This window comes from Nicotiana tabacum, chromosome 13, assembly GCF_000715075.1.
Source record: "Nicotiana tabacum cultivar K326 chromosome 13, ASM71507v2, whole genome shotgun sequence".
Lineage (NCBI taxonomy): Eukaryota > Viridiplantae > Streptophyta > Magnoliopsida > Solanales > Solanaceae > Nicotiana > Nicotiana tabacum.
Window position 1 is genome coordinate 130054847 of NC_134092.1, and position 26480 is coordinate 130081326.

General features: G+C 35.9%; 1 pseudogene; it reads left to right on the plus strand.

Moving 5' to 3' along the window:
• Positions 1-17262: 17262 nt before the first annotated feature.
• Positions 17263-19694, plus strand: LOC107818494 (cuscuta receptor 1-like; annotated as a pseudogene).
• Positions 19695-26480: the final 6786 nt, after the last annotated feature.

Here is a 26480-nt window from a genome sequence, read left to right on the forward strand (position 1 = left end):
GCCATGATAAATTACAGAAAACATTGATGCCTTCTAAAATAGTAGAGCAAGATTTTTTATTGGCTCTGGCCATTAGAGTTAAATCATCAGCAAAGAATAAATGTGACAAAGGAGGGCTCCTAGGAGACAACTTAATAGGGTCCCAATTCTCACAATCAACTACATGATTAATATATCTAGAAAACATTTTCATGCATAGGATAAAAATATAAGGGGACATAGGATCACCTTGTCTAATACCCCTAGTTGGCATAAAGAAAGGAGTTCTAGTCCCATTAACTAGAATGAAAATGTTAGTAGTGGTAACACAAGACATAATCAATCTAGTAATATTAGGAGGAAAATTGAAGTAGCGAAGGGTTCTAAAGATGAATGACCATTCCAATCTGTCAAAAGCTTTTTCTAGATCGATTTTGAGAATCATGCCATGATTAGCACCTGTTCGTTTATTAAAGTTGGAAATGACCTCTTGAATAATAATAGAGTTATCACTAGCTCTTCTATTCTTTATGAAACTAGCTTGATAAGGACTGATGAGCTCATCCAAATAGGGCTTTATACGATTAGTAATAATCTTGGTAATGATCTTGTAGATAGTATTACATAGACCTATTGGTCTAAAGTTTTTGAGATCATTTGCATTCGGAATTTTTGGGATAAGGCAGATAAAAGTGTTATTAAGGAATTCAGAGATTTGTTGAGTGTTAAAGATATTTTTGCAATAACTAAGCACCGCAGGACCAACAATGGACCAATATTTTTGGTAAAAAAAAGGATGAAACTCGTCTGGTTCAGGAGCTTTAAAGGGTTTAAAGGAGAAGAGAGCGGAAATAATTTCTTGATCAGTAATCGGTCTGTCTAGGTTGTGTAAATTTAATTTGTTGAAGGAACTAATACTTGATGCCCTTCCAATTAGAACTAATGTGACTTGTGGTGAAAATATCCCTAAAAACATTTAATGTATGGTCAACTACCTGAGCGGGGTCTTCAATCCAATTTCTCACATTATCTTTGAAGTGCGTAATTCTATTATGCCTACGCCTATTGATGGTGGAGATATGAAAAAATCTAGTATTTGCATTTCCCTCATTGAGCCAATTAATTCTGGATCGAAGCTTCCAAAAATTCTATTCCATCCTAAGCACATTATTGTACTCAATAACTAGAGTAGATTCAAGCTGCTGTAAAAAGGGGCTCGAAGTGTACTTGTCGGAGGATTGAATACCATTAAGTCTAGCAAGAAGTCTACGCTTCTTATGAAAGATGTTACCAAAGACTTCGTTGTTCCACCGAGTAACTTCATGCTCAAAATAACTGACTGTTTCTTAGAGATGTTTGTTACTCCAGCATTTGTCCACTATGTTGATAAAGTCCGGATGGGAGCACCACATGGTTTCAAGCCTAAAAGGTTTGCTAGTGTTGCTCTTAAAACTAGAGTCTAATAAGGAGAGGGTTGTGATCTGAGTAGGTTATGGGGAGATGGTTTACTATGGCATTTGGATAAATACTAAACCATTCGTCATTAACAAAACATCTATCTAATCTCTCCATAATCAGGCCAGTACTTCTTTTCCTACAATTCGACCGGGTACATTTACATCTCTTAAAACCAAGATCTAACAACTTACACTTGTTAATACAGTTCCAAATCTTGAAGGCTCTAGTATTATTTATAGGGCATCCTCCCCACTTGTCATCAGACATTAAAACATCATTAAAATCACCTCCGACCAACCATGGACCAACATAAGTCTCATGCAACTTTTCTAAATTATTCCACATAATATTTCTATTATTAACAGTAGTATTGGCATATAGAGCACTAAAAAGCCAAGGTTTTTGATTCGGAAGTACCTTAATTATAGCATGAAGTTCTGGATCCACTCTCGCTAACTCATCTACAATCACCAAGTTATGCATCCACATAATCACTAAGCCACCAGAACGACCCTCGGCGGGGATTTCGACCATCTTACTTAAATGAAATTCATGTTGGAAGGGAGCATGGTCATGCATTCTAGTATCAAGGAGAGTTACCATACAAGGTTTATGAGTCTATATAATTTCCCTAAAATTTCTATGGAAGTTTGCATTATTCGCACCGCGTACATTACAAATAACAAAGGAGGTTGCTCTATTCATTAGAAATGATGGGTTTGCAGGGGTCACTGGATTCTCCTCCATAAGAGAAAGTGAACTTCACCTCATTGATGGGCTTAGTATTATTGAATATTTTTTTACTGCACGGTTTATTGGTAGCCTTATGTCCATCAAGCTTTTGAATAGTGCTACTGGGCATTTGAGAATATATTTCTTGTCTTGCTTCTCCTTGAATAACAATATTTTTATTTCTCTTGGGTTTGAAATCTTTGTGCGAGATTTCCTTATGGGTCATATAGCTTCCTCTTGTTCTCCCATCACATGATTTGTCATGTCTTGTGCGTTGGGAGATAGTAGTTTGTCTAATGAGACTGGATTGGTAGTCATCTGGGGATAATTGGTCTGTAGGGATTAGATTATCTATCTTACTTGATTGTTCTATTGCCATGGTAAGAAGATTAGACATGTGGTTATTAGAGTCTAAGGTGGAATGATTGAATTTTGACGAGGAGGATTGGGAAGTATTTTGTAAAGCCTTGTGCTGAGGTAAAGATAAAATTTTGGTTCCTAGAATTGTGTTGGTTTGGAGAGTACATTGGAATCACTTATGAGATAAGATTGGTTACTAGCAGAAGGAGAGTGCAAATCTATGGAGGTATTATCGATTTGCATGGTTTTTGTATTGTGAATCGTGTGAATATTAGAGGATGTGTTGCTTATGAGTACCAATGTAAATAAAGGCTTTAACTGGATGTTCTAATGACATCTCAATACATCATCTTGCATATCTCCCTCTGAGAGTTGCTGACGTACAAGCATCAACTTTTAAGAGGCGACCCAATTTTTTAGGAACTCCGTTGGCAATTGAGGAAGTCGTACCCAAACTGCAGAAGTAGTTTGTTTTACTTTGAAAGAAACAAAATTCGGGATCCACTTTATTACTGATAAAAAATATCCATTAATAAATCATGGACCTTGGTGAAGAGCTCTAACCATGTTCTCTTCCTTAGAGAATTTAACAATATAATAATCTTCACTCAGATCAATTAGTGAAAATTGTTCGGTGGGCTTCCATAGTTCCTGGATTTTTCGTTTAAGATATTGATGTAAAATGCGATTACCCATTAATTTGATAATGATTAAGAATTTTCATGGATTGTATATGCGCATCATTTCTTCGGAAGATAGTTGAATAGTGTTATCGTCAGATCTATAGGTTGGTGAAGAAGAGTCCAGAAGTATTATTTCCTCGGAATGTTTCTCTGAAGACATAGCAAGCACATGTGCAGAGGGATTGAAGTGCATCGGGTCGCTGGCAAGTAGCTTGTCTCTAAAAGAGGAATTTTCAATTGTTTTGGAATTGGTAATAGGTTCTATGTTAGGATCTGGTGGTTTATGTGGGATATCCATCATGTTTGGCAAATCGGGTTCATCTACTGACATGGATAGTTTTGGGGATTTTAGTGAAGTTTCAAGAGTAAAGAAGAAGAGAAGAGAGAAAGAGGGTCTTTCTCTCTCTAGAAACTCGCTTTTTTTCTTTTCTTTGTCCTTGTCTAATCATAAAGACCAATTCTGCCTTTATTTTTCTTTCATATGATTTATGATTTATTTGTTTTTAAAAAAAATTTAAATCATAAGTATTTTCTTAGAAGCTTGGTTGTTAAATTAGTTAAAATTTACTACGGCATTAGGTTTTGAAATTGTAATTATTTTTGAAAAAAATAGTAATCATTAATCTGTGATAAGAAATTAATTATCATAATTTAATTTACAAAAATACCTAAATTACCTCAATGCATATGTTAAAATAAATAGATGGAAAAGGACTTTTATTTTTTTGGTTAAATAAAAACTAATATTATTACAAAGAAAGTTGGCTACAAAATGTAACTTTACAAAACAAGAATTAGTTAGTAAATTCATCTGGTAAATAATAGGATTTTTTATAATATATAATTGATTCTGTCACTAAGTAGGATTAGCGATGAATTTTATTATTTAACTACATAATTTATCTATTGTTAAATTTTCTTCTCTTTGTAGTTAACTTGTCTTAGAATACATACATAGATGACTATTTTGATACGAAATTAATATAAAAGAACGAGATACACAATAATACTAAACTTTCAAGATTATCTTGGTTGTTGTCATACTTAGATAGGACATCCGCTATTTATTTTTGTAGGCTCAATATTTGTCATATTCAAGAGCTTATATTTTTAAAAATCTTATTGTTAAGGACTTATATTTTTTATAATTTTATACGGATTGATAGAAAGTACATGCATCGCGCATATCCTAGCACGAAGACCCTTAGCAAAATATCATTCGTTTTTTTTTGCCCTTTAAAAATAATGATTATAATTGTAATTTAATTATTCTTACTAAAATCAACTAAATTTTGGTCATTAAATCTTTTCTTATTCGGACTATATTTATAGAAACTCAATTTTAAGAATTTAAAACCAAATAAAATTTATTTATAAATCCGTTCCTTAAATAAATTATGTAAAGTAATTATGACACGTGCATTAGACAAAATGTATATAAACGTGTTAGAAATCTACTAATTTCTAATTTTAAGCTTTTAAAAATTAAAGATTACTAATAATATGTAAACCAAACTTACAACATACTAGGTCGAGTATGAAAATATATATAAATAAGTTTAACATGACATGCTTACGTTTTGAAAATAATAGTTGTATTTTAATTTGAAGTAATAAGTACTATAATGTACTTTAAGTTAATTATTTGAGTAAGTTGAATACATATTGTAAATTTATACATATATTAAATTACAAATCCAATTACAATACTCGAAAAGTAAAACATAGATAAGATAGCTAAGTAATTTAAGGTAGTAGTTAAAAGAGCTAAAAGAAAACATAGAGAGCGAAAGGTATAAATTGATATTCCTTATTGAATTAGCTATACAGAATTAATATTCTTTGTTGAAATAAATTTACACATTTATTTTAATTCAAAAATAATATTTATATAATTTTTTAAAAGCTTTATACTCATTTAGATAGGTTACACGCGAAATGCGAGTACCGTAAGACTAATTTTAACAAAACAAATGAGGCCTAAGAGTCCTTCAACGAACAACTTTACAATCATATAGTCCAACTCCACTCGAATGTCCTCTTAATTATAGTATCTATAGCATCTTATTCTATCATTACAAGCACCGAAAAAAACATATTTGAGTTTGAATCGATTAAGATAATTCGACATTAAAGTTAGTTAAAAAGAATTCTTAAAGCAAGACCAGACTCCGGTTTCCAACGGTCAAAAATTAGCTAATTTCTCGTAGTGAGTTAATCATACTAATTAGTTTTTCTAAAATTTTTGTTGAGTTTGTTCCCAAAAAAAATAATTTGAGGGGATAACCTTAAACAAAGGTCACTCTTTCCCCAACTATTTGTTTAACCAAAAATCTGAGTCTTTGGTCAAAGCTAGAAAGAAATTCGGGTTACTGATAATCAGGAGACGAAAATAAAATATTTTTGAGAATGATGGTAAAACAATAAATAGTTTTGTATTTCAGTAAGATCTCAATAGTATTTCGTGTCCTTACAGATGTTGAGTCTTTCTCCTTTTATAACTGATTCTAGGAGAAGATATAATGTCTTTGTCTTAATGAGGCAATTATGAGCAATAAATGATATTTAAAAGAAATGTTACACAATCATTTCTATTTAATTCAGATTCTCTAACGTATTTGACATTTAATGCTGTATTTAGACTCTTTTACATCATCAGATTCGTGTCTTCAACTTCTTCTGATCTTTGATCTTTAAACGACTCGAATAGGTACGAGACTCGTACCTATTTTAGTAACGGTCCACACCTATGTTGCTTTCTTTTCCCCTTATCTGTTGTCGCCCGTGCCTCTTGACTATTTATTGCGTTTTGACCTTTGACCAGTCCACGTGTCATGACACGTCATCTTCAATATTCAGACTCAATTTTTTCCCAATACAGATAGTCCCCCCACTTTCCATTTATTTATCCATTAAATATTTGGGAAGTGGACCTTCACAAAAAAGGGAATTTTTTGCTGTAATCAATGCTATAACAGTACTGACGCCCCGGTTGTATTTTCTATTTAATGCTCTGCACACGTGTCACCTTCCGATTGGTTTTGTAATTCTGCAGCATTTTTCCAAGGTTTATTCATCCCTTATATTCACGAAGCGATAATTGCCTTTATTATAGGCTTTCCATCATTACACTTCTTTGATTGACGGTTGCTATTATATACATATATATCCTTTTTCCCTTTGTCCTTTTCTTCATAAACCCTTAACATATCCTTTACTACTCCTTTTTCCTTGAGTTCATCCTTTTCTCTACAATGACATCTCCGAATTCTAACCCTGAAAGAATTCCATTTCTTGATAGCTTCCCCAATGCCCCTGTAAGACATAGAAGAGGAAGAGGAGGCAGGATTCGTAGCCTAGGATCCGTTCGTGGTGGTGCCTCTGGTTCTGTCATGACTTCTTCTAGCTCCGGTACTTTTTCCAGAGGTTCTATCACTAAGAAATCTTCCTCTAAAGGTAAAGAACTTCCTGAGCCTCTTCAAGAGCCTTTAGTTGAGGAAATAGTACCCAACGACCTATCTTTTGAGAATGATAGGAATCTCTTCGTGAGCAAGTTGTCGATTTAGAGAAAGCTGACACTTTTTCTTCTTTAATCACTGAATCTTTGGTTTCTATTGTTCGAAAAGATTGCAACTGGAGAAGTGATTTTCGTATAGTAATCCCTAATCCAAATCAAAGAATATCTTCTTTTAGGATTGGATTTTCTTTTGTTTATACTTATCCCTTCACTTTGGGATTTATTCCTGCTATTGACCCAGTCATACTTGATTTCTGTCGTTTTTTCAAAATTTGTTTGGGACAAATTGGTCCCCTTGTATGGAGAACAGTGGCTTGTTTGAGGTATTTATCTGTTAAAGCCGGTGTTGATTTTTTCTTTCCCCACCTTATTCATCTTTACCACCCCAAGTTATTTCGCAATGGAGTTTTTACTCTAACTGCAAGAAGTAAAAGGGTCTTAGTAAGCCCTGAAGATGACAAGATCGCGGGTGGTACACTCGTTATGTTGCGGTACGCACAGCTGATTTGGTGGGTGAAACAAATATCCCCTTCCCTGAGAAGTGGAACTTTGCTCGTAAGTTTTTTTTTACTTACTGTTCTTACCTCTTAAGAATTTAAACTTCTTTTCTAATTTCATCATTTTTTGCTTTTTTATAGCAACCATGGGAGATGTGGAACCCGTTCCTAATTTCCGTGGTTGGGTAGATTTAATCATGAAAACCGTGCCTATGGAGGCGAGAACGTGGAAATCCATTTCCAATTTACATGGTTAGAAAGTGAAGACTCACGGTATGCATCTCTTTATCATTTTTTGTATGACAAGTTCTTTATCTTTTCTAACTTCTTCTTTTTTTAAATCCTTCTTTTTGTCAGGATTTGCTATTCGAGGAATGACAACCGAAGTGGCTACTGCCCTTCGAGCCTCTTCTGGTACTTCTCTTTCTGTGGAGAGAACACAAGCTAGGCTGTCAAAGAGGAAAATTGTAGAAGAAGATTCTGAGGACGATGAGACGAATACACCTCTTTGATAGCTAGACCAAGAGCCAGGATACACATAGTTTCCGAGAATGAAGTTGAAGTTACCCCTGTCTGTGCCTCTCTTACTGAACCTGTTCACATTCCCTCTGAAGATGAAACCACTCTGAGGGACACAACGAATCTATTCATCGTCTCTTCGTTGGTGGTTTTGAAAGTGGAGAACTAGGCCCAGTTTTAGATAAAGTTCCTCTTTCTTCCTCTGTTCCCATTCCTTCTTTTCCTGCTTCTTTACCTACTTCTGCTCCCTTACCTGCTTCGAGTCCTATGACTCCTGTTATTTTCACTTCTTCTACCACTCTTCCTTCTATAGCTCCCCCTTCCTTTGTTCAATATGCAGATGAGGGTTCTAGTAGCAGGAGCTTGGCTATGAAGAGCATTACGCTTGAAGTTCCTGCTAACAATAGCCTTTTAAGGAAGTCTGGTGGAGTAGATGACTGGCTTAGGCCTTTGATTGGAGATATTGAGAAGAAGAAGATGGACAGCGATAGCTGCTTAACTTTGATGAATGACATTGTTCATTCTACTTTGAAGGTATTCTTCCTTTACTTACTAACAAGTTTTTTTAAAAAAAAAATTCTTATTTCTATGAATTGTCACTGCAGGCTAACCTCATTGGTACAGAATTGATGGGAAGAATTTCCCTTCTGGAAAAGAAAGCCCGTGAGTCTGAAAAGTCTATCCATGAGGCAGAGGAAATAGCCAGGGGAGCACAGCTAGAAGCAGTCAATTGAAAAGAGCAGTTTGAGAATGCTCAGGGAACTATAGAAGAATTGCTAGAGAGTAGAAATCTCCTGGAGCAACAAAAGCGAGGTCTGACTTCTGAGCTAGCAGTTGCCAAGGCTTCTTCAAGCCAATTTGAGAAAGATAAGGAGCGCCTTGAGTGTTCATTTTCAGAACAACTATCAAATTATAGTGAAGAGATCAGAGAACTTAAGGTACTCTTGGCCAAGAAAGAAGAGTATGCAGGGGAGTTAGTGCAAAGCTTGACTCAAGCTCAAGCTGATTTAAAAATCTCTTCTGATAAGGTACGTACCTTAGAGAGTTCTCATGCCTCCCTTGAAGCATACTTTGAATCCTCTTTAGCTGAAAATCAAGTGTTAAAGAATGATCTTGCTATGTGGGAAAGGAAGTATGAACTTCTTGAGGAGAATTTTAATATAGAGGTGAGTTGGGCTTTTTTAAACTCTCGTCGTGATGCTTTAATGGAGGCCAGTCAAGAAAACTTTGATTTAAACTCAGAGTTGGCCAAAGTTTTAGAGACAATTGAGAGAACCCAACAACCAGTTGACTTTCCCTCTCCATCAATTGAAGCTCTCGTAGCTGAAGAACCTTTAAATGAAGAAGTCGTTGTTATGGCAGTTGAAGTTGAAAATGTTGTAATTCCAGCTTCAGAGGGTGAAACTTCTATGACTCAGTCTGTAGAAGTTGAAGCTTCCGTGACTCTTGCTTCCCTCATTGATCCTAACATTTCAAGCTCAGCTGAAACCATTCCTGTTGCTGCTTCTTTAGAAGTTGCCACCGTGCATGTGGCTGAAAGTGAAATTAATATTGCAACTTCTGATGTGCTAACCCCTTCAATTGGATGATGATTTTATCCCTTAGTTTTTAAGGGATTTTTTGGTGAAAGTCCCCAGTTATCATAATGGGGCACTTGTATAAACTTTTATTGACTAAGTTTCTACTTAGTCTTTTTAATTATATTAAGAAGTTTTGGTAGTACTTCAATGTGTTCTATTCTTGCCTTTTCCTTACTTATTTAGGACTTATAGAATAGTTTAGCATTTTTATCCTTTGAAAATGCTTTATGATTCTTCTCATGACTTATTAACATGAGGTTTATAAAAGAGGGCCCTTTTTATTTTATCGACACTTAATGAAGAAGACATCTCAACTTCACAATGGTGTTATAATACGATGAAAGAAATAGGAATACACATGTTTTGTATGAAACAACTTTGACAAGTTTTATTCATGAACTTTAACAAGTTTTTTTTTTACTATTACATGTATTAAAATCCATCTATGACTTTCTCATAACTGTTTTTCTTGTAACAGATTTTTACATAATATAAAATAAACAAGGTTTTTCTTCATAACCTGTTTTAGTACATAGCCAAGACCCTATCTTTAATATTAAGAAGGATTTGAGAGGTGACTTCGTTTATGAGTTTGAGAGATGACTCTGTTGTTCTCATGGGAAAAACATTATGATGAATGTCTTGTGTTTGTTGAACATGATGATGAATGCTGAAGACTTCGTAACTTTTTCTCAACACTTGTCACTTTGTGGCAGACGTTTGTTCGATATTCGTATCTGTTTATCTACACATATCTGTGTATAATATGTAGTCCCCCAAGTGTTTGAGCGTTGAAGTATGAAGCCTCGAGCACTTGTTTATTTCTTTCTATTTGGTCCTTTTCCTGAAACAGAAAAAGATACAGGACTCGGAAGTGTGATTATAGATGAAGACTGCCTAACTCGTGTGTATTTCCATCAGATTAATTGTAACCCTGGGCTAGGAATTTTAGAACACTCCATTTTGCCTTGCAGGTCGTGACTCATCCTTTGGCACGAGTTAGGGTTTTTGCCTAGCATCTAAAATCGTTAGTAAAACCTTAATAATTCAAAGGAAAAAATTTTAACATGGCGATACCTGACAGTGGGTACTTTCTCAGAAGTAATACCTCTTTAAATGGACGGCATTCCAATGTGAGGGTAAAACTTTGCCGTCCATTGTCTCCAACTCGTATGCTCCTACCTGCAATGTCACGAACTTTGTATGGTCCTTCCCCCGTTGGACTTAGCTTTCCTGAATTAGCAGCCTTTGCAGATTGGAACACCTTTTTAAGCACGAAGTCCCCAATTTTGAAAAATCTGAGGCGTGCTTTCCTATTGTAATATTGTTCAATTACTTTCTTTTGTGCTGTCATTCTTATCAATGCATCTTCTCTTCTTCCTTCAAGCAAATCAAGGTTGACCCGCATCTCTTCATCATTAGATTCCTCTATTTCCCGAACGTACCATGTGCTTGGTTTACCTATTTCAACTGGAATTAAGGCTTCCGCACCATAAACCATTGAAAATGGTGTTTCTCCAGTGCTTGTTTTTGTCGTTATACGATAAGCCCATAATACTCTAGGTAATACCTCAGGCCAATTACCTTTTGAATCCTGTAACCTCTTCTTCAAGTTGTTGATAATGACTTTGTTAGTAGATTCCGCTTGTCCATTACTTACTGGATGGTATGGCGTAGACGTTATCCTTTTAATCTGCCAACTGTGAAGAATTCTGTGATTTGAGCTCCTATGAATTGCGGTCCATTGTCACACACGATCTCCTTTGGTGCTCTAAAAAGGCATATTATATTTCGCCATATGAAGTCTTTAACTTCCTTCTCTCATACCTGTTTAAATGCTCCTGTTTTTACCCATTTAGTGAAATAATTTGTGAGTACAAGTAGAAACTTTACCTGACCTTTTGCTTGTGGAAGTAAACCTACGATATTCATTCCCCATTTCATAAAGGGCCATGGGGCTATAACAGGGTGTAGTAACTCAGCTGGTATGTGCATATTATTGTCGTATCTTTGACATTTATCACATTTGGACATGAAAATATTTGCCTCTTCTTCCATCTTAGGCCAATAATATCCTGCTCGAATCAATGTTCTTACCAGCGACCTTCCCCCTGCGTGATTTCCACAATGTCCTTTGTGCACTTCCCTCATTACATATTCTGTTTGAGAGGGTCCGAGACACCGTGCTAGTGGTCCACCGAACATCTTTCGATAAAGATTTCCTTGATAAAAACAATATCGAGCGGCTTTTTTGCGAAGTGCGTGAGCCATCCCTTTGTCAATAGGCACGGTTCCGTGCTGTAGAAAAGTAATAATTTCGTTTCTCCAATCCCATGTTAGATGATTAAAATTTACCACATTCTTATCAGGTTCGAGAACGGAATGAAATAAATGTATGACTGAAGCATTTGCGTCGTTTGCTACGTCAGCTGCAGATGTGAGATTAGCTAAAGCATCTGCCTCCACATTCTTATCTCTTGGGATCTGCATTACCCTCCAAGTTTGGAATTGTTTAATTAGTTCCCGCACCTTTTCGAGATATTCAAAGAAGGGAAGATCCGAGTCAAGATCCAGACCCAGCAAAGATGAATGTGCCTTTTGTCGAGAAAAAGGGCACTGGAAGAAAGACTGTCCGAAGTTGAAGAATAAGGCCAAATATAATAATGGAAAGGCCATTATGGATTCAAATGTAGCTGATTGTGATGATTCAGACTTCTCATTAGTTACAACAGAGTCATCAACATCATCAGACATATGGTTGATGGACTCGGCTTGTAGCCATCATATGTGTCCCAACAGGGACTGGTTTGTGGAATTTCAAGAAGGAGAATATGGAGTCATCCACACAGCGGATAACAGCCCTCTTACCTCATATGGCATTGGTTCAATACGATTAAGGAACCATGATGGAATGATCAAAACATTAATAGATGTTCGATATGTACCGGATTTGAAGAAGAATCTCATCTCTGTGGGAGCCCTGGAATCAAAAGGGTTCAAAATCATTGCAGAAAATGGAGTGATGAGAGTATGCTCCGGTGCACTAGTGGTAATGAAGGCTAATCAGAAGAATAATAATATGTACCTCTATCGTAGCAGTACAGTTATTGGGACAGCGACAGTGACATCCAATGACGACAAAGAGGCAGAAGCAACCAAGCTATGACACATGCACTTGGGACATGCTGGAGGAAAATCCTTGAAAACTCTATCAGATCAAGGATTGTTAAAAGGAGTAAAGGCTTGCAACTTGGAATTTTGTGAGCATTGTGTTAAAGGGAAACAGACAAGGGCTAAATTTGGTACAACGATCCACAATACTAAAGGCATTTTGGATTATGTACACTCTGATGTTTGGGGTCCTTCCAAAATACCTTCATTGGGTGGGAAGCAGTATTTTGTAACCTTTGTTGATGATTTTTCCCGAAGAGTATGGGTGTATACAATGAAGAGCAAAGATGAAGTGTTGGGAATTTTTCTCAAATGGAAGACGATGGTGGAGAATCAAACAGGCAAGAGGATCAAGTGTATTCGCACAGACAATGGAGGTGAATACAAAAATGATCATTTCAATAAGGTCTGTGAAAATGATGGCATCGTCCGACACTTCACTGTTAGACATACACCACAACAAAATGGAGTGGCAGAACGTATGAACCGGACCTTGCTGGAGAAGGTACGGTGTATGTTGTCCAATGCTGGCTTGGGCAAAGAATTTTGGGCTGAGGCAATCACATATGCATGTCACCTCATTAATCGTCTACCATCTGCTGCTATTGATGGCAAGACACCATTTGAAAAATGGTATGGAAAACCTGCTGTAGATTATAACTCTTTGCACGTGTTTGGCTCAACTGCATATTATCATGTGACGGAGTCAAAATTGGATCCAAGGGCAAAGAAGGCTATTTTTATGGGAATTACTTCTGGAGTCAAAGGATATCGCTTATGGTGTCCTATGACAAAGAAACTAATATTCAGCAGAGATGTTACCTTTGATGAATCTGCTATGGTAAATAAGGTAACAGAAGACACCAAACAAAATAAAGGTGCTTCTAAGCAGGTGGAGTTTGAGGGAAAATTTATTTTTCCTACACAAGAAGCAGAGGAGGAAACAAATGAAGATTACCCTCTGGAAGGTGAGCCAGTAGAGGAGATTCCAACTCAGGAACCTCAAAAACAACTTGAATCAATAGCAACCAGCAGGCCAAAAAGAACAATAACGAAACTTGTTCGTCTCATAGAGACGGTTGCTTGTGCAACCTCAATTGTAGCTGATGATATTCCTACCACTTATAAAGACGCTGTCCAAAGTTCAGAAGAAGATAAGTGGAGGATTGTCATGAATGATGAAATACAGTCCCTTCATCAGAATCATACATGGAGATTGGCCAATCTCCCGAAGGAAAAGAAAGCAATTGGGTGCAAATGGGTATTTGCAAAGAAAGAAGGATTTCCTAACCAATTAGATGTTCGCTACAAAGCAAGATTGATGGCCAAAGGATATGCTCAAAAGGAAGGAATTGATTACAATGAAGTATTTTCTCCAGTTGTAAAACATTCCTCCATTAGAATTATGTTGGCTTTGGTAGCACAATTGGATTTGGAACTAGTTCAGATGGATGTAAAAACTGCGTTTTTACATGGAAACTTGGAGGAGGAAATCTACATGACTCAGCCAGAAGGATTCAAAGTTGCTGGAAAAGAAAATATGGTGTGCAAACTTGAAAAATCGTTGTACGGATTGAAATAATCTTCTAGACAATGGTACAAGCGTTTTGACGAGTTTATGTTGCGGCAAGGGTACAAGAGAAGCAAATACGATCATTGTGTGTATTTGCACAAGCTTAAAGATGGTTCCTTTGTATATCTTCTCCTATATGTTGATGATATTTTGATAGCTTCCAAGAATTTGGAAGAAATTGATAAGTTGAAGATTCAACTGAAAAAGGAGTTCGAGATGAAAGATTTGGGTGAGGCAAAGAAAATTCTTGGCATGGAGATAATTAAAGATAGACGTTCAAAGAAACTCTGTTTATCTCAAAAGGAATATTTGAAGAGAGTACTTCAACGTTTTGGCATAGATGACAGTACTAAGCCAGTTAGTACTCCACTTGCTTCCTATTTTAAGCTAAGTACTATTATGTCGCCAATGGATGAAGCTGAATGAGAGTATATGTCAAAGGTACCATACGCAAATGTTGTTGGTAGCTTGATGTATGCAATGGTTTGCACAAGGCCTGACATTTCACAAGCTGTTGGAGTTATTAGCAGATATATGCACAATCCATGGAAGGAGCATTGGCAAGCTGTGAAGTGGATTCTACGGTATATTCATAATACTGTAGATGTCGGGTTAGTTTTTGAGTAGGAAGACAATCAGTCTGTAGTTGGATATTGTGACTCAGATTTTGCGGGTGATCTGGACAAACGAAGATCAACTACTGATTATGTGTTTACTTTTGCAAAGGCACCAGTTAGTTGGAAGTCTACTTTGCAGTCAACAGTTGCTTTGTCTACAACAGAGGCAGAGTACATGGCTATTACAGAGGCTGTGAAAGAGGCAATTTGGCTTCAAGGATTGCTAAAGGAGCTTGGTGTTGAACAAAAAGGTATCACAATTTTTTGTGATAGTCAAAGTGTTATTCAATTAGCGAAGAACCAAGTGTATCATGCAAGGACGAAGCACATTGATGTTCGGTATCATTTCGTACGAGAAATCATAGAAGAAAGTGGAGTCACAGTGAAGAAAATTCATACTACAGAGAATCCTGCTGATATGCTGACAAAGGTGGTGACTGCGGTCAAGTTTCAACATTGTTTGGATTTGATCAACATTGTTGAAAACTGAAGATTGAAGATGAAGACACAATCAAAATTTGTTATTGAGAGAAAATTGAAGATGTGGAATTTTGCCAAGGTAGAGATTTGTTGAATTTGGCAAATTTTTGTCCCACATCGGTGGGCTCTTAAGTTTTGGGGGGATTTTCCCCCTATAAAAGAAGGCCTAATGTTTAGGATTTAAACACACTTCTCATTTGTCTTCTCATCTGTTTAAGGCATTTGTATCTTTTTTTTTTTAGTATTATTTCACTTGTATTTTTGGAGTGGAATAAAATATTGGTTGTGTCCGAGGAGTAGGCAAAATTAGCCGAACCTCGTAAATTCTGGTGTTCCCTTTATTGTTGCTTTATTGTCTTATTTATTATTTGGTGGCTGTCATAATTTTTGGTATAGTAGTTGTGACTTATTCACACTATATACATTTGGCTTCCGCAACAATTTCTCTCTTCATAGACCTTTATTTACCCTTTTACTTTGGGAAAACGGTCAAAATCACTTTTTGTACGCTATGAAATATCTTAAATTTAACTCTTCGTTATACTTTGGGGCTATTCAACTCTTGCCCTTAGCAAATTGTCTCATATTTGTCCTTCACTTTAACGGAGATCCAATGTGGATTTGGTGAATTGCCCTTACCATTCTACTTTGGGTAAATATGAACATTTTTCTTGAAGTATTTTGATACGTGAAAAAATTCACTCAGTCCATGCTAGATCTCTGTTGAAGTCAAGGCAAAATAATACAATTTGCTAATGTCAAAGGTATGAATGACTTCAAACATAAAGGATTGTTAAATTAAGATACTTCGTACAGTAAATGGGTAAATTTGATCCTTTTCCATTTTACCGTTGCTATTTTTGCGAAAGTTTCCTGATAACAGTTTATAAATACTTGGCCACAGCTAAATACATTTAGTACAACTTTGAAGAAGCTCGATATAAGGTACAACAGTTTTCAGAGCTTTATGCCAAATGAAGGTACATTTTGTTCCTTGAGTTTGTTATTTTCAGATGATCGTGTTGTAATTATGTGTATGCGATGTAGATATAGCTTATTATGTACTCAATCAAAATATCAAGCTCAAAAATCAAAAGAATTGAAAACCGCAAAAAAACCCACTTACAAGGGCTCCATTTGAATTAAAAATGTTTGAAATCCATAGTATTTTAATACCATTTTCAGATTTCAAATCCTAAAATTTTATCTATGTTGCGCGGAGTCTCCAAAATGCGGCCACACCCTTATTAGATCCTCCAAAAATAGTGTACTTTTGGAGGATCCGATATGCACCTGGTGACATTTCTTGAGAGTCCGACAACTTAGAAAATTATAGTCTTATAGTAGCTAAAAGTAAAGTTTGCTAGAAATACTTACAAATACCAAAGTTTTGCAAAGCATTTAGTCGTCCCATTTTTTAGACAACATTTAAAATATGCATGCTGTGATTTTGACATATTTATTGTCATCAGTAACACTAATTACAAGCATAACTTTGCAAACCTATAATGAACTATGTGTTGATGATTCTTTTGTGTTTCTTTTACATGCAAGAGTTGGGAATTCTGAGAAATATAAAGTATTTACTTTTGGATGGGAATACGTTGGACAAAAACTTTCTACAGAGCAGTGGTGTAATGCCGTCCCTTAAAGTATTATCAGTAGCTAACTGCGGCCTGACTGGAACCCTGCCTATTCAAGGTAATCTTAAACAACCAACTGCAATTATTTCTTTATATGATTATAAGAATCTTTCACATTTTATCACTTGTATGCAAATCAATGAGCCAACACTTCTAGTTCCCATACTCTGCTTGCAGTCTCACTTTGAGCAAAAACATAATTGAGAGTCTCCTCATTAGGGTTTCCAAAAGATATTTGAAATTTCGTGATCAGTTCGTTCTAGAGTTTTGAGGGAGATTTGGAACTTTGTTAAATAAAGGGTAGCCCGGTGCACAAAGCATCTCGCATTAACGCCGCACCAAGAGAGTATGATGTAGGTAGTTTACCCTGATGCAAGCATTAGTGGCTAATTCCACGGTTTGAAACTTTGTTAAATGTTTTAGAAAAAAGAGTTTTAGTGGTTGAAAGTTAGAATGAGTAATATATTTTCAATTGAAGTGCTAGCCTGGCAAGGATTATTCTCAATTAAGAGCATACGTTTGTCTGAGTCAACATAACATAGTTTACTTCATTTTAGTTTTTCTCAATTACCCTTTTTGTTTGAAGTTACCTAGCAGTTTGGTTTGCACGTTTCCTATATTTGCTGCAAAGGCTGCAATATAGACATGTAGTAACAGTTAGCTATTTGTTTTTCTTAAAGGTTTTTGCAATCTAAAATATCTTGAAGAACTAAGTCTCAGCTTCAACAACTTCCATGGAAATCTTCCTCCATGTCTTGGAAACTTAACATTTCTCCGGGTAATTGATCTCACTCAAAATCAGTTTACTGGAAATATTGCCTCATCTCCACTTTCAAATCTCTTGTCCCTTGAATATCTTTTGCTAAGAAACAACAACTTTGAAATCCCAATTTCATTCGAGTCATTTGCTAACCATTCAAAGCTCAAGTATGTCATTCCTGACGGCAATTCATTAGTTGTACAAACTTCTACTAGAAATTGGATCCCAAAGTTTCAACTGGAAGCCTTGTCTTTGACTAACAACTGCTCTGTAATACCAAATTTCCTTCATTATCAACATCAGTTGCGTCAACTTAGTCTATCTGATTGCAACATTGGTGGAAACTTTCCAAATTGGTTGTTGAAGAATAATCCTAGACTTGAAGAAGTTTATTTGGATGGAAATGCATTTACTGGATCTTTTCATGAGTTGTCCTTCCTAAAATGAAATTTTTTGATATCTCAAGGAACAAGATTCAGGGACAACTTCCTCCCAACATTGGTTCCATTTTCCCGAATATCTTAAGGTTAAAAATGTCCAACAATATGCTTGAATGCATGTTGCCTTCAAATTTTAGCGACATGAAGAACCTACTTTTCTTGGATTTGTCAGACAATAAGTTATCAGGAGAATTACCAATTGAATTGGCTCGTAATGGATTATTCTTTCTGAGACTGTCGAATAACATGTTGGAAGGCGAAATATTCCAAGGGTCAACCAACATCAATAATCTTCAGTACTTGTACTTGGACGGAAACAACTTCTCAGGCTCAATTCCACAAAAGTTGTCCTCTGCTCCCTTGAGTTCACTGGATTTAAGTAACAACAGTTTGTCTGGAAATCTACCTTCTTGGATTGGTTACATCCCCTCATTAACCTCCCTCGCGTTATCTAGAAACCATCTAAAGGGTCCTATTCCAGCAGATTATTGTAGACTTGAAAAGCTTGAGGTTTTAGATCTCTCAAGAAACAACCTTGTTGGTGTGATTCCATCATGTTTCAGTGCTTCCCAAAACCTTAAACGTGTCTATTTGAGCAAAAACAATTTACGAGGGCAATTCGATGTGTTCTCAAATAGCTCAAATTTAAAGGTATTGGATCTTAAAGATAACAACTTCACCGGTTCAATTCCAAAATGGTTAGGCAGTATTGAAATAACCACCTTACTCTTGAAAGGAAACCATTTTCAAGGCACCATTCCCACAGAGTTGTGCTATGCGAGTGAATTGAGAATTATGGATCTTTCTCATAATAATCTCTTGGGACCTATTCCACATTGCTTTGGGAACATAATGCAAATAGAAGGGATCAGTGAAGCATATCCCTACGGTCCAATATTTAGTTATCCAAGACTCCAGACGTGGGGTAGAGATACCATGATATATGTAGAAGATTCAATGGAGTGATCGACAGTTTCCTATCAAGATAACTATGCATGGGTTGGGGCAGAGTTTACAACCAAATATAATACATATTCCTATGAAGGTAGCATTGTTGATTATATGTTTGGGATTGATCTTTCTTACAACCAGTTAAGTGGTGAAATACCTAAGGAACTCTGTAATCTTACTGAAATTCGGGCACTAAACTTTTCACATAACCACATAACTGGAGTAATACCATCAGAATTCTCAAATCTCCAGAATATTGAGAGTTTGGATCTATCATACAACAACTTGACTGGGAGGATTCCCTCTCAACTTGTAGAGTTGACGACTCTAGCAATTTTTAGCGTGGCACACAATAATTTAACAGGTAGGACTTCACAACGTACATCTCAATTTGCAACTTTTACTGAAAGCAGTTATGAGGGAAATCCTTTTCTTTGCGATCCTCCATTGCATATCAATTGCATGGAGACCAAAGAGATACCGATATCATCTCGTGTGCCAGATTGTTGTGAAGATGATACTGGTTTTCTAGATATGGAGTCGTTCTATGTTTCTTTTCTTAGTGGCATATGCAAATTTGGTTCTTGTAATGGTTGTAGTCCTCTGGATAAACCCCTATTGGAGATATGTTTGGTTTTATTATGTTGAGTCGTTTATGTATTCATGTTACGATCTTTTTGCTTCCAAATGTACATGACCTTGCATATTAAGGTCACTTTAATTACGTAGTATTTCATTATGTAAATCGTGTATGTGAGTTGTTCTTGGTACCTTCAAGTTTATTAATAATACTAGTGAAAGTTTTATTGTTTTTCCTTGTGTAATGTAAAAGCAATTTATCAAACGTTAGTGAAAAAATTAACTAGTGTGCTCTCAATAGGGTTTTATATCGACCTGCTTTATTAGTTTTGACATGGAGAGCTATAGTAAGTACTCAAAAAGTAACTCGTTTTACTTTAACCATCAAAGAATGTGGTGCAGTGAATGGGTTGCTCCCTTCCTTTACCAGAGATTTTGAATTTGAGCCCTGTGTATGGAAAATATTTTAGTAGGGAGCTCTATTCCCCTCCCCTTGTTAGGATTTTGCCCTAAATTTCTAATCTATTAGGACTTTCTTTCTTGAAGGAATGGAAAAAGACTCCTAAAAGGATTAAATCTCCTTAATATATCTTATCCTTTTCTTGAAAAACAAGTTTTGCACATCTATAAATTAAAGATCTCTGCCTCTCACAAGAGCACAAAAAAATATCCACAATGTAGTCATTAAAGAGTTTTATTTAGGGGGAGATTTTTCTCTCGATAGTTTTTCTTCTTTTATATTAGTTTAATCATATGTAGATCAATTGACCAAACAATTATAAACTATTATGCTTAGTTTAGTATATTTTTCTTTTGTCGTTTGATTTATCGTCCATCAAGCTTTGTATTGTTAGTTTTTGCATGCACCATGTTATTTCGATCCCAACAAGTGGTATCAGAGCCAATGGTTCATAGTTAACGGTTGAACGAGGTTGAAGACAGATTCAATGCGTGTTTAGATCAAGACGATAATGAAGATTTATTCAACCAAAAAAAAGTTTGAATATGATGCTACATGTGGAGATAAATTTACAATCACAATTGTATTCAAAACGCCTGCTGCTGCATCTTTATTGGAATAAAAATTCTTTCTAACCCATATTTTGGCCACTTTAACCAATGCCACAATTCCCTCGTGTGTTATTTGTAAAGCTTCCCAAATCTCCTTTGCGGATTGACAGGCTGAAATCATGTTGTATTCATGAGGTCCTATCCCACACACCAAGATCTTCTTGGCACGAAAGTTTTTCTTCACAGCCTTCGTATCTGCATTGTTGTATTCTTTCCTGGTTTTTGGTCTCGACTCGGGAGGGTCTCCTACCTTCTTTGTTGGGACAAAAGGATCATCACATATGACATCCCATAATTCAGAATCCTCTATCATAATAAAATCGTGCATTCTTGTTTTCCACCACCCATAATATTGTCCATTGAACCTGGGTGGCATGGTTATCGACTGGCCTTCTTCAAAATTTGGTGGAGAAACTATGAATCCTTTCTAGGTGTTAGCCTTATAGAAAGAACCCGCTCTGATACTAATTGATAAAATATATGAGTCCACCAAACTATAGAGTGACTAGGTCCTCTATGAGTTTCTACTAAGAATGCTAATGAAACAGTAAATAAAGAAGACAGGGAGTTTTTACGTGGAAAAATCCCTGCTCAAGGGGATAAAAAACTACGACCTACACTGGTAGGCTTTCAACTTCACTAAGAGCAACTTTTAGATTACAACCTATGCAATCAAGGAATTAAACTCTTAATTCGTAGCTAACTTGTAATACACCTATTACAAGCCACTTTGCAATACACATATTATAAAGACTTCAACTCATAACTAACTACAAACACTAAGGGTTTATGGTTTTACAAAGGGTTCCTAAGTAACGCTTCTAGATAAGCAAAGTAAGAGTTACAATGAAGAACAATAACAAAGTTATAACTCAACTAAGAACATACAAAATACTACCTCTAGGAACTGTTCTGTAGTAGTGTTAAACTTTGTTCTTGATGCACTTGAGAATTTGAATGCTAGATGGAGATCCGGTTGAGTGCTTGAATGCTTGAATTGAATTCTCAAGAGTTCAAATGATGTTTTGTTGTAATGTTGATGTTAATACAACATTGATGACATCACTTGAATGATGTAATCACTTAGTAGGACAAATGAGCAGTGACTTCAAAACTGTGCTGCATTGTTTCTGTATACAGTGCAGGCAGTCACTTTCCAGCTGTAAAGAGTTGACCTCGTACTGTTGTCAGGGAAACACAGGGGTATCAGGTCCCTGTGTTGGTTCTCTATCTTCTGAAGTTGTAGCAGTTTATGTTAGCTGGAATCTGTTGATTTGTGATGTGTACCAAGTGTGTCAGGTTTCTTATTTGAATCTTTGACAGTAAGTTTGTTAGATCATCAAAACATAAAGTTAAGGCATTATGAATCCACCAAATATGATGCTACATGTGGAGATAAATTTACAATCACAATTGTATTCAAAACGTCTGTTGCTGCAACTTTATTGGAATAAAAAATCTTTCTAACCCATATTTCTTTTAACTAACGATAGTTTTAAGTCATGCCTACTTGCAACGCATGAGTTCCAATGCCAGTTTTAACTCACGCTTCTTTTTAATGCATGAGTTTCTTTTACCCCATGTTTATTCTTAACACGTGGGCTCTTTTTAACCCATACTTGGGCTTCTTTTAACCAATACCAAGATTTTCAACCTATACCGATTTTTAATCATGACAAACAGCAGTGATGAAGATTATGTGAAGAAGGTGAATCAACTTTGTCAAGAAAATTCAGGCCAAGGGGAAATTGTTAGGATTTTGCCCTAAATTTCTAATCTATTATGACCCTCGTTCTTGAAGGAATGGAAAAAGATTCCTAAAAGGATTAAATCTCCTTAATATGTCTTATCCTTTTCTTGGAAGACAAGTTTTGCACATTTATAAATTAAGGATCTCTTCTTCTCACAAGAGCACAAAAAAATATCCACAATATACTCATTAAAGAGTTTTGTTTAGAGAGAGATTTTTCTCTCGATAGTTTTTCTTCTTTTATATTAGTTTTATCATATGTAAATCAATTGACCAAACAATTATAAACTATTATGCTTACTTTAGTATATTTTTCTTTTGTCGTCTGATTTATCGTCCACCAAACTTTCGATTGTTAGGTTCCGCATGCACCATGTTATTCAATCCTCCCTCCCCCCACCCCCCACCCCCGAATAGGGCCCTATCTGGCACGCGGGTACCGGACACCGGGTGGGAAACCAAAAACTCGTTTTACTTTTCTTCTTTTTATATGTTCTCTTCTGATGCAATTTGCAAGTAGAGGATGGCTTGCTTGCTTAACCAAATTTATGTTTTCAATAGGTAGAAGAGTATTGATATGTACAATGGTTTTCAAAATGTGCTGCAAATATTTCCACCTTTCTTTTGCATTAGTTTGTAACGGCATACTTGAAAGAGGTGACTAAATCATTGCCTCACAAAAGGGGTTAATTTAACATACAAGTATTGTAATTTAACTGTTGGTGTTGCTTGTATTTTGATCCACTTAGACATGAATTATAATGATTTTGTCTCACCACAAAAGTAGCCTTAGAAATACTCTCCATTTCTCCTCTTTCATTTGCATCTTGCGAGACTTCTACTGGTCCATTTATGCCTGAGAAAACCTACAAAAAATCAGCCGCGATTACACAGCTAAAAGAAGTAACTGTTGAGTTTTTGTTTAAGATGAAATAGTCTTAAAATTAGAATGAATGGGAAATGGGATTTGGATTTGGATTTGGATTCGGATTTGGTCAAATGATCGATCGATTGATTAATTTTTTGGACCAAATTTATTTGTTAATAGTGAATATTAACGTGATATAATCCGTGTTTGTAACGGATGTTTTCCAATCCGTGTACTGCGTTGCAATATTAAGCAATAAGCAGCCTAGTGCACCTCCCACAATGGTGCAAGTGCTCCTCCCACCAAGCAAGTGTACATTCCACCATGTAAGTGCTTCCTCCATGATAGCCTAGTGCTTGTTGTACCATGGAGGGGGCGGATTTCTCTCAAATAACTGCTATAAATAGAGCATAAGTTGGAGAGAAAGAAGAACACATCGGAAAAAAACACTCGAAACACTCTGTATACACTTAATATACACTCTGTATACACTGGATATACACCACTGCGTATACACTGGAAAAACGAATTGCAATCTGATATTCTCTTCAGTAAGAATTCAACATTGGATATACTTTGCATTCCTTCCTCTCAGAATTTCCATTCGACTTCTGAGTTGTCTTCCTTATTCTGCATTGTTTTTAACTACAAACAAAGCATCCATAAGTGTGATTTGCTGTCGAATTTTGTGTTCGCTGAAACGCTGGGGTTTGAAGTACCGCTACACCAGTGTGTAATTCGTTCTATCTTGGGAGGAAATAATCTATAACCTTGGGTACTATGAGGGGATTAAATTCCTTAAGGAAACACTGTGAATTCAGTGGGCTCGAATTAATTTCTGTTTTATTTATATTTACGTTTATAAGCTAACGTTCTAATTTCCAGAATCATTATTTACAAATACAGGCAAAATAACAACAAGCTTAAGGAATTTAATAATTTTAATTTCTGTATTTGTGTTATTCTTATTATTCTGGAAACTTAAAACCTTTGTGGTTTTGTGTACTCCCATTTGGAGAGTAAAACCTTCGTGGCGTTTTGTTGGAGATTAAAATCTACGTGATTTTTCACTCCAGTTTTAAACATTTATTAAAAGTTTGTTTGTGTCATTTTTACAGTAAAAATGGCGAATGACGGAAATCAAGCTGTTCCGATGATGACTGCCAACGCATCGACAAGTCGAACTCCGGCGTTGGCACCGGCAGAGAAACCCGGAAAATTTTCCGGGATGGATTTCAAGCGCTGGCAGCAAAAGATGTTCTTCTACTTGACTACGTTATGTCTACAGAAGTTCATCAAGGAAGATGTTCCTGATCTTTCAGATGAAACTCAGAGAATGAAAGCTTTCTCGTGATTGAGGCGTGGAAGCATTCTGACTTCTTGTGCAGGAATTATATTCTTAGCGGACTGGAGGATAATCTATATAATGTATACAGTGGCGTGGAGACGTCTAAAGAACTGTGGACTGCGCTTGAAAAAAAAAGTACAAGATTGAAGGATGTGGGAAGATATTTCTGAAAATGACTTCTGGTAAAGTGGTAACTTTGAACAACGTCCTTCATGTTCCTGAGATTAGGAAGAATTTAGTCTCTGCTGGACTTCTTATTAAGCACGGTTTTAAGTGCGTTTTTGTATCTGACAAGATAGTGATTAGTAAGAATGAAATGTTTGTAGGAAAAGGTTACCTTGCTGAGGGCCTTTTCAAGCTGAATGTAATAGTTGTTGAAACTAATAATAAAACTTCAGCTTCTTCTTACTTACTTGAGTCAAATGATTTATGGCATGTACGTTTGGGTCATGTCAATTATAAAACCTTGCGAAAAATGATAAACTTGGAAGTATTGCCTAAGTTTGAATGCGAAAAATCAAAATGTCAAATATGTGTGGAATCTAAGTATGTTAAACATCCTTATAAGTCGGTTGAAAGGAATTCAAATCCTTTAGACTTAATTCACACAGATATTTGTGACATGAAGTCAATACCATCTCACGGTGGAAAGAAGTATCTCATAACTTTTATTGACGATAGTACTCGATATTGCTATGTTTACTTACTTAATAGTAAAGATGAAGCAATAGACGCATTCAAGCAATACAAAAATGAAGTTGAAACGCAACTTAACAAGAAAATCAAAATGATAAGAAGTGATAGGGGTGGTGAATATGAATCTCCTTTTGAACAAATATGTTTAGAATATGGAATTATTCATCAAACAACAACCCCTTATACGCCCCAATCTAATGGGATTGCGGAAAGAAAGAATCGTTCATTAAAGGAGATGATGAACACATTGTTGATAAGTTCTGGTTTGCCACAGAACTTGTGGGGGGGAGCCGTTCTTACGGCCAGCCGAATACTAAATCGAGTACCCCATAGCAAAACACAATCTATTCCATATGAAAAATGGAAAGGAATGAAGCCCAGCTTGAATTATTTTAAAGTGTGGGGGTGTTTGGCAAAAGTGCAAGTTCCTAAACCCAAAAGGGTAAAAATAGGACCGAAAACAGTTGATTGTGTTTTCATAGGATATGCGACTAATAGTAAAGCATATCGATTTCTGGTTCATAAATCAGAAAATCCCGACATTCATAATAATACGGTTATAGAATCAGATAATGCTGAGTTCTTTGAATATATATATCCGTATAAAAATGAATGCGAGTCGATTGGTGAAGGATCTAAACGACCTCGGGAAGAAACAAAAGAAAGTACATTTAATCAGGGGGATCCAAGACGTAGTAAACGTCAAAGAACGTCTACTTCGTTTGGACCAGATTTTGTGACTTTCTTATTGGAAAATGAGCCTCGAACATTTAAAGAAGTTATGTCTTCTTCGGAATCATTGTTCTGGAAAGAGGCAATCAATAGTGAAATAGAATCCATATTGAACAACCATACATGGGAATTGGTTGATCTTCTCCTGGAAATAAACCTTTGGGTTCTAAATGGATTTTTAAGAGAAAAATGAAAGATGATGGCACTATTAATAAATTTAAGGCAATACTTGTTGTCAAAGGGTATAGACAACGAGAAGGTCTTGATTACTTTGATGCATACTCCCCAGTTACAAGGATTACGTCCATACGGATGTTAGTAGCATTAGCTGCAGTGTATGGTCTTGAAATTCATCAAATGGATGTTAAAATGGCCTTCTTAAATGGAGAGTTGGAGGAAGAAATTTATATGGAACAACCTGAAGGGTTTGTGGTTCCAGGTAAAGAAAATAAGGTATGTAGACTTGTTAATTCCCT